The sequence below is a fragment of the Triticum urartu genome, chromosome 4A (genome assembly GCF_056163025.1).
Source record: "Triticum urartu cultivar PI428250 chromosome 4A, HENAU_Tu73, whole genome shotgun sequence".
Classification (NCBI taxonomy): Eukaryota; Viridiplantae; Streptophyta; class Magnoliopsida; order Poales; family Poaceae; genus Triticum; species Triticum urartu.
Window position 1 is genome coordinate 65,917,347 of NC_141876.1, and position 8,556 is coordinate 65,925,902.

General features: G+C 48.1%; 1 long non-coding RNA gene across 1 annotated transcript; it reads left to right on the forward strand.

Moving 5' to 3' along the window:
• The first annotated feature begins 2,668 nt into the window (after window positions 1-2,668).
• LOC147974803 (uncharacterized) lies at window positions 2,669-6,272 on the forward strand. The gene is made up of 2 exons (XR_015601991.1): window positions 2,669-3,023; window positions 5,985-6,272. It is a non-coding gene; the product is annotated as an uncharacterized LOC147974803 (long non-coding RNA).
• The last annotated feature ends 2,284 nt before the right edge of the window (window positions 6,273-8,556 follow it).

Below are 8,556 nucleotides of genomic sequence, written 5' to 3' on the forward strand. Positions count from 1 at the left end.
CGTTCTTCATATTCAATAAGCTTGTGAGCCTTTTCTCGGATACATAATGCTTTTGGTAAATTGTATCCTCCGCTTTCTCAAGCATGCTCTACTACCGAGTTTGTGTTATTTATTCTTGAAATTTATGACATATGTTCCTAAGATGCCCTGATGGGTTGGAACTATGTCTTCCCTAATCTGTGTGAACTCAAAAGTTATGCGAGTTATACTCTACTGGATCTTCGTCAGATAAAATTTCAATACTACAACTTCATCAAGAGCGAGAAGTAAAATGAAAGGTTATGCATTGTAGAAGTGGGAGTCGACCCTGAACCTTGTGTTCATGCCCACGGACACGGTGTGGGACTTATCATGAAAGCTTCTTGCAAGGATATTTAATCTTTTGAATGTTCTTCCCGTATCGTAAATTGGATCCCTTGCAGTTATGGTCCCGACCATATTTCCCCCTTGATCCCATTTATTGGGTAAGTTACAATTACTTATCCTCTGCAAATCATTCCCCCGTCCAACCTCTACTCTGATTTACCTTCTGGCCTTACACCTAGTACTTGATACTGGGAAGCTTTATACCCCATGACATCATTCCTAGCCTGATCGGCTATATTTTTATCATGTCAACTTTTAACTGTGCTACCTGGTCCTTATGCCCGGAGCAACTTCCGACGATGAGCTAAGCTTACGTCGATCTTCCTCATCTTATCATTTCACCTCGAACAACAAGCTCGACTTTGAGCTTGTGTCAAATCTGTGGTTCTCATAGCCTTTCACTTCATCCTCCCTTTTCTGCTCGAGGGCATCTTCATAGAGTCTCTCGACAAACCTTGTCTTGATCACCGTCATACTTTGGCTTCTTCAGAGATGTCAATTAAATTCATGGCTAGAAATACCATCTTTTCCTCTCGATGATATGTGTCAGCATCAACAACATTCTTTCCTTTCCCAACACAAACTTGTTCATATAATTTTGTAAATACATCCTATTTGGCCTATCGATGGATTGTGGCAGAGCCCGTCGGCCACACCCTCATCTTTTCCCTCCTGAAATTGTATGCCTTATTTTCTAAGTTGTTTCCGATGGATCCTTTGTGTATCCAAAGTCTGACCTTTGCTTGAAACCGTGTCAATGCTATCTCGAAGCATGTCTATGGTAATCCGATCTCCAATAAGAACATTTGAAGCACGATACTAAAATTTTCTTTATCAATTATCCAAACATCGTTGTATGGGTAATGTCATGAAATTCCTTTCCCCTTACCTAAATGGTTTTATACTTCTATCCTGTCATGGATATCATGGTCTGCTTATCCTTGGGGAGGATATACCCCTGAAATATGTGTTCAAACACATTTTCCTTTCCATTGTTCTGTGTAATCTGACAATTACATTTTCCTTTCCATTGGTTTATTTAAACCTTATTATGATCTATATTATATAAGCAGTAATATTTCCCTGCTTATGTAAACACCTCGTTGTATCACTCTGTCGGTAAGACCATGTTACTATTGTTGATGACATTCCGGTAGCCACCGATGGACGAGAACTTTGCCTAATGGTCCCCCTCGTTCAACGAGCAGGAAAATGGTTCTCTTCGTCCCTCGCCCTTGGTACCGACGTTGTTGACCGACATAACTGACAGGTTACCCATTGACATGCCTTGCTATCATGACCGTGCAAGATGTCATCGCTCCTCCTATTTTAACCCACATGGTGGGCCCATAACCCACAGGTCCACACGATCGAAACATGACTCTCATGTATATCTTTGATTCCGAAATATTCTTGCATTTGGCTTCGTAACTTGTCATGAGCCACCTTTCAAGAGATGATCTGTCCCCGATGCTCTGAACCCCTTCCTCACCCTTTGTTCAGGTATCAATTGTTTATCTATTCGCTTGAAACTTCCTATGGTACCTTCATACTTGCTCTCGATGTTAATTAAGTTTCAACTCGAGAGATACTTCTGCCTCATTCCCTAAATTGTTCACCAGACAATTAACCCTATATGGGTCAGTTCTCCCGAAGTTACTCTTTACTTCCCCACTTAAATCTCGGGACGAGATTTCTTGTAGTGGAGGAGATTTGTAACACCCCTAGTGTCATGCTACAGTAACCCCCTGTTAATGGTGCATTGTCATCATGTTACTATTGCTAATCCTCACTTGATCCAAATCACTGTTCATATTCAAACTCAAATTTAAAGTCAAAAATTCAAATTTTGCCAAACCTGAAAACTAAAATGTTCAAAGTGTGGCATATAATCCCCGGGTATTTATCATGTTGGAACCAACCTCTTTTGGCTTCCGAAAGTGCCCCTGGAAATTATTTAGTGGTCCAACATCATATTAATTCGCCTTTTCAATTTCCAAAAAAATGCTTGAACAATTACGTTGGCTCTAAAACTTTAGTGCAACACCACAATTTGGTGCATGAATTATGTGCCAAGTTTCAATCTTGGGAACTTCCATTTTTGTGCTCCAACTAATTGCAAAACAGAAGAGGAAAATAAGAAAAGGGAAAGGACAAAAAAACAACCCCTCCCCTCGCGCTGGGCCAACCGGCCCACCCCGATCTAACCAGCCCAGCCGCCCCATATAACTCCCCCAGCCCGCGGCCTAACCCTAGACTGCCCCGAACCCCCACCCTCTCCCTACCACGCCGCCAGGTGAGAGCCCCACGCTCGACCCCCACTCCCCACTCCCCATGATTTCCCTCTCCATCGTCTCTTCTCCCCCTCGACCCCCCTGTTCACCACGGCCCGACCTGGGCGCAGCGCCGCCCCGACGTCGCCGCATGTCGTGCGCCCCGCGCCCGAGGACCGTCCCCTCCGCCCGATCTGGAACTGGGGTTCGGCCCCGATGCCACTACGCCCGGAGCCCCCCCCCCCCCCCCCCCCCCCCCCCGTCGGAGCCTCCCCGACGCCACCACGTCTACACCGTCGCTTCCTCGACTCCGTCACCCTCGTCGCCGATGCTCGCTTCCCCGACCTCCACCCCGCTGGACGCCGGCGAACATCTACAGCGGGGGTGAGCAACACCCCCATTCCTTCCCACTCACGTTCGGCAGACGCCCCGGGCCGCTATGGCCTCGCCCAGCGCAAGTGCCATCGCCTGCGCGCGCGTGTGCCTGCGCCCGCCGTGCTCGCGCTCGCCCTGGGCGCCGCCTTCAACCACGCCCCCTCGCGCCCCTCCTAGCACTAGCCCCGCACTTCACGCCCCTCCTCACCCATGCCATCGTGCCGCTGTGCCGGGACCGCGCTAGGCCCGCTCCCCGCCGCGCAGCTGCTCCTTGCCTGCGCCCTCCTTCTCCCGACCGCCCCGCTACCGCGCCTCCTCGCTCCGCCGCACGCCACACCAGCTCCGCCTCGCTTCCTCCTCTGCGGCCCCGCGTCGCCTACGCCCCTGCCTCCCATCGCCCGGTGTCGTTGTCCAGCCGCCGCCGCTGCGGGTTGTGACTGGGCCGCCGGCGCCGGAGCGCGCCCGTGCGTGCCCCAGGCACGGCCACGGCCTCGACACCCCACCGTGTGCGCGCGTGCGTGCATGGCCACACCGATGGCCAGATGGGCCGATGACGATCGGGCCCCACGCCCCTTTCTTTGGATAAGAACAAAAAAATATAGAATTAAAAATAAATAACAAATAGTAATTAATTAAAAATGAATTAATTAACTTAATTATGTTTTCTTAATTAACTTAACACTAATTGACCTACTATTTAATTAATTAAACTGTTAGATTAGATCAAATAGAAAATGATAGTGGCCCCGGGTCTAACTAATATGTTTAAGTTAACTCTAACTAAAGACCGGGCCTATGACATGCGGGATCCATCATGTTCTGTTGACTGTTGACTACTGAGTCAACAGTTAAACAGGCCCACCTGTCAGTCTCTCTAGCTGTGTACCCAATGGGTGCATCTAGCTTTTTGCTATTATTTCCAATTTGTTAATAAATTCAGTAAATGCAATAAAACTTTGGAAATTCATGTAAAATAATCCGTAGTTCGGATGAAAAAACTGTGTACATGAAAGTTGCTCAGAACGACGAGACGAATCCGAATACGCAGTCCGTTTGTCCGCCACACATCCCTAGTATAGCGAACCTGCAACCGTCACCCCTCCTGTTCGACTGTCCGAAAATGCCAAACTTCGGGGAAACATTTCCGGATGTTCTCCCCTTCTTCGGTATCGTGTAGCACCACGCTAGAACACTTCTATCTCTGCCTGTTGTCGTGTTATGCACTTGCTTGCTAAGTATTTACTGTTTCTCCCCCTCTCTTCGGTAGACCCCGTGACGATGCTGATGCCCCTGTGATCGACTACGGCACCGACGACCCCTCCTTCTTGTCTGAGCAACCAGGCAAGCAAACCCCCCTTGAGCATTCCGATATCGCCCATTTCTTTCCCTCTCATGCTTGCATTAGAACTGCTACTGCTTTATGTATGATCCTACTCTGATGCATAGCCTGCTTTTGTTACCTGCTTTCATACCTTACCTGCTTATCCTAAACTGCTTAGTATAGGTTGGTTAGAGATCCACCAGTGACCCCCACCTTGTCCTTGTTGCCCCTGCTTCATCATTGAAGACCCGATCAACGGGATCGAAGATCAGGCTCCGACACCGCACATCACCCCCTAGTTGTACGGCTTTGCAGAGTTACCATCGAGTGCAGAGGGTGGAACCTCTTACATCACTCCTGATGAGATCTCTATAGTGTAGCTAACTGGTCAAGGTCATCGAGGGTGATTTCCTCCTTAACCACTTCCGTTACGGCTTTGTCGTGCAACCCCTCAAGTGTGAACCTCGAGGGTGGATCCTCTTACGTTCACCTTGATGATAACATTGAGTGGAATTCTCCGGGGGTGATTCCTTGGGTTTCCCCTTTGGTGTTAGACACACAGTTACTATGGTTACTATGACTTTGCACTGAACCATGTTACTAAAGACGGGTTGACCCTGAGTGGTACCTGCACGAGCTTAATTGCGAGTGATGTGAAGTCGGGTTGACCTGGAAGGTGCCCGCGAGATACTTACGAGGCGTGGCCGGGCAGTCTTAGCCCTTGCCGCAGGTACTCGCGACGGGGCGACGGGGTCACATCGATCGTAAGTCTCTGCTCGTTACCGCGTGCTCCTAATCCACTAGGTTTGGATATTTGATCCAAGGGGCCTCTGGACTGATAGCACTAACCATCACGTGGGCATAGTATGGGCGTTCTGCGTCGTATACATCAGCCGAAGCTTAATAGACGTCAGCGACTAAGCGGCGCGCGCCGGGTTGGACTACGTAAGCTTCTGCCTTGTTGAAGGAGGTAGCTAGGTCTGCTCACCGGCCGCCCACGCAACATGCAGGAGTTCCCGGGGAGATGGCCCATGACCCCTGGGGGTATAGGTTTAGTCTGGCGTGCTGGCCTCTCTATTAAGCCTAGGTCGGGTTGCGGCATATTGTTTGGCAGAGGCCAGGCATGACCCAGGAAAGTGTGTCCGGCTGGAGTTAATCGAGCGTGGTGGGTAAGTTGGTGCACCCCTGCAGGGAAGAAAACATCTATCGGTAGCCTGTCCTACGATAACGGACACTTGGAGTTGTATCCCGATCGATACAACTAGAACTGGATACTTGAGATGAGACATGGAGATGAGACTTGGTTATGAGATGATAACTGGATAGTATGGCTCTGGGATTGCTTTCTCGCAGGGACTCGAGAAAGGATCTCTGGCCGAGGTTGATAACACTACTGCTACTTTACTTTATGTTACTCTACTCCCTCCTGTTACTGCAAGATGGTGGTTTCCAGAAGATGCTAGTCTTCGATAGGCTAGGCTTTCCTCTCCCCTTCTGGCATTCTGCAGTTTAGTCCACAGATACAACCCATTCCTTCGATATAGATGCATACTTAGTTTAGATTTGATGTAAGTCTTGCGAGTACTTTGGATGAGTACTCACGGTTGCTTTGCTACTTCTTTCCCCCCATACCCGATTGTTGCGACCAGATGACGGATCCCAGGAGCCAGACGACGCCACTGATGACTACTACTAACCAGAGGATGCCTACTACTACGTGAAGACCGCTGACGACTTGGAGTAGTTAGGAGGCTCCCAGGCAGGAGGCCTTGCCTTTTCGATCGTTGTTGCTTTTGTGCTAGCCTTCTTAAGGCAAACTTGTTTAACTTATGTTTGTACTCAGATATTGTTGCTTCCGCTGACTCTTGTGTATTCGAGCTTATGTATTCGAGCCCTCGAGGCCCCTGGCTTGTAATATAAAGCTTGTATTATTTTAATTTGTGTCTAGAGTTGTGTTGTGATATCTTCCCGTGAGTCCTTGATCTTGATCGTACACATTTGCGTGTATGATTAGTGTACGATTGAATCGAGGGCGTCACACTGCCCCAGGGAGAGAGACGCCATCACCTCCGTCATCACCCAGCTTCGCGCGATGGCTCTCCGGATGGCTCCATCGCTTCCCCCACCACCACCGGAGCCAGATTAGATCGTTGTCTTCTCGCCATCGCCACTGCCCTGCCGTTTTTGTGTTGTTTCATCGTGTACTTGTGTTGGGCTTGTTGTCTGTGCCCACAGCTAAACTTGGGTCTGTCTGTCGGTGTGTGTTTGTTGGACCATGCATGCGGTGGCTTTGGGTGAGTGTGTGTGATGTTTTCTTGTGACCTTGATATTTTGTGCTTGGTGGTTGCTTTATTTATAAAGCGGGGCGAAAGCCTTTTTGGGTTAAAATTTGAGATAGCAAAATGATAATGAACAATTGGAGAAGTAATATTCAGTAGGTATGTTTGAGAAACAAGTTACCTTCCGCCGATGCCGTGGACCAGCTCGATATGCGGATCGGTGAAGGAATCATCTCCGTTAGCAAGATTAACTAGGCAGCTTCAGGTTATTGCTAACCAGGGGGAAACCCTTGGATGAGTAGCGCACTCAGTATCCCCTGTGTCTCTTTCTAGATTGATTGGAAGAAGAACAGTACAAGGCACTGCCTCCTTTTCAGATGTGGCAATGGAGCCTTTGCGTCCTCGGAAAAGACTCATAAAGGTAGGTGAAGGTGGATTGAATTAATTGATCCCAGGCAAAAGTTCTGTTTCATACTGTTCACGTGAAACTTTAATAAATGACTCAGAACAGGTACGAACTGTTGCCTCATACGCCACCGGCCGCGTATTCACACCCAAATATCATTTCCACGAAAGTGGTACGGATCCCAATAGATCATTGGAGCAGCCGAGATTTCGGAGGAGTGCGCCGCCGAGTGCTCTTAGTCTGCATCCGTGTAGCTTGCACTATATAGACCAAGTGGTTCCATCTATATTATGAATCTAGAAGAATGGTCCTTTTGATTCTGGATCAAAGCCCTTGGTTGAAAGATAGACAACAAATTGATACTTCCTCAAAATAATAGTAGCCAGTCCTCTTGGGATAGAATCATCTCCACACGCGGACTCCACAATTATGTGAAATATCAAATTGGCAGTAGAACCAACCGACAACATAAAAAATCATAAATCCAAATCTATATCTACTATTAAAGGGAGGTGATATTGTTGGTTTCGTGCCGCTTCGTTTGGTCCTGCTTCAATTAATTTCACGTACGCTATTTAGTTTTGTTACTTGCCACCCGTTTTGGCCCAAGGGAGGAAGCCTATCTGGCGGCGCATTGTGGCTCAAGTCCGGAGAAATAAAATTGTCGATGGGAGGGTTCGATCTCATAACCTGCCAACCGGCCACGCACAGTTTGTCCAACTGACCCAACTAGAGATATGAGTGGATTTTTTTCTCCCGTTGCAACGCATGGGCCTTTTTTCTAGTCAATTCTTAAAAATACTATACATGTTGCATATCAAAATAGTACTAAAGAAGTCTATATAACTCCTAAAAGTTAAAAGAATAGCATCTCGTAACATTATTTCCCACGTTATGGATATACAGCATATGACTGAAACCCACGTATTCAAAAGCAAGTACATATATGAGAACATCGTGGGCACTTCCAACAGTTTCTTCACTTACACCGAACCTTACAAGCACTCAGAGTGGGTGGCCATGGAAGCTCGCAAGGATAGGCCAAGGCGCTTGTCGGTGTCAAAACCGACGGATCTCGGGTAGGGGGTCCCGAACTGTGCGTCTAAGGCGGATGGTAACAGGAGGCAGGGGACACGATGTTTTACCCAGGTTCGGGCCCTCTTGATAGAGGTAAAACCCTACGTCCTGCTTGATTGTTCTTGATGATATGAGTATTACAAGAGTAGATCTACCACGAGATCAGAGAGGCTAAACCCTAGAAGCTAGCCTATGGTATGATTGTATGTTGTCCTACGGACTAAAACCCTCCGGTTTATATAGACACCGGAGGGGGCTAGGGTTACACAAGGTCGGTTACAAAGGAGGAGATATACATATCCGTATTGCCTAGCTTGCCTTCCACGCCAAGTAGAGTCCCATCCAGACACGGGACGAAGTCTTCAATCTTGTATCTTCATAGTCCAACTGTCCGGCCAAAGGATATAGTCCGGCTGTCCGGAGACCCCCTAATCCAGGGCTCCCTCAGTAGCCCCTGAA